Source organism: Triticum dicoccoides, chromosome 5A (assembly GCF_002162155.2).
Source record: "Triticum dicoccoides isolate Atlit2015 ecotype Zavitan chromosome 5A, WEW_v2.0, whole genome shotgun sequence".
Lineage (NCBI taxonomy): Eukaryota > Viridiplantae > Streptophyta > Magnoliopsida > Poales > Poaceae > Triticum > Triticum dicoccoides.
Window position 1 is genome coordinate 457,757,210 of NC_041388.1, and position 846 is coordinate 457,758,055.

Here is an 846-nt window from a genome sequence, read left to right on the forward strand (position 1 = left end):
CTGGTCCTGGGCGCTGGGAGCGGAGCGAGCAGGGTCTGCCGGGGAGGCGCGGTCGGTGCGGCACGGCAGGGACGCAGGGTAGGCGTTGCCGGTGCTGGGCGAAGGGCGACCAGGGCCCCCGCCGGCATGGGCGAGCGCGAGGGGAGGGAGCGGGGCAGCTATGGCAGGGGGACGCAGGGGCGAGGCCAAGCGAGGGTGCGGCGCGGGCATTCGCGGGAGCAGGCCAAGGGAGCAGGGCGCGCGACCGGCAGCGCGTGCACGCGGGCGCATGGCCAGAGGAGTGGCGGGCCGCGTGGGGCATGTTGCGGGCGGGCACGGCCGCACAGGGAGGGTGGGAGCGCGCTCTAGTGAGGGCAGAGGCGGCCGGCAGTGGCGGACGGAGGCGGGGTAGTGCAAGGCTTTGGCGAGGCCGACGGGGCTAGCCGCAGCGGCTAGCGGAAGGAGCGACAGCGCTGGCAGGCCGGGGCACGCGCCTGTGAGCGACGCGGGGTAAAGGCGGCGAGCGCAGGGGAGCGACACGATAAGCGGAGGTGCCGGCGACAGGTTGGCCGGACAAGGTGTGGCATCGCGGCCGCCACTAATGGTGCGCGAGTGTGAAGGACAGAGGGAAAGAGGCCGGGCCTCACCACAGGATGTAGGGACAAGGGCAGCGGGGCTCGGGGAGGTAGACGAGGACGAGGTCAACGACAAAAAGGAGGAGGTCCGGCGAGGAAGCGGTACGGCGAGTCGGCTTCGGGCAATCGTGAGGTCCAGCAGCGTCGGGGTGGATCGAACCCCTCCCCAATCCAGATGGGATCGAGAGGAGGGGGAGATGTGGGTGAGTGGGGGGTGAGTGGGAGGTGTCTG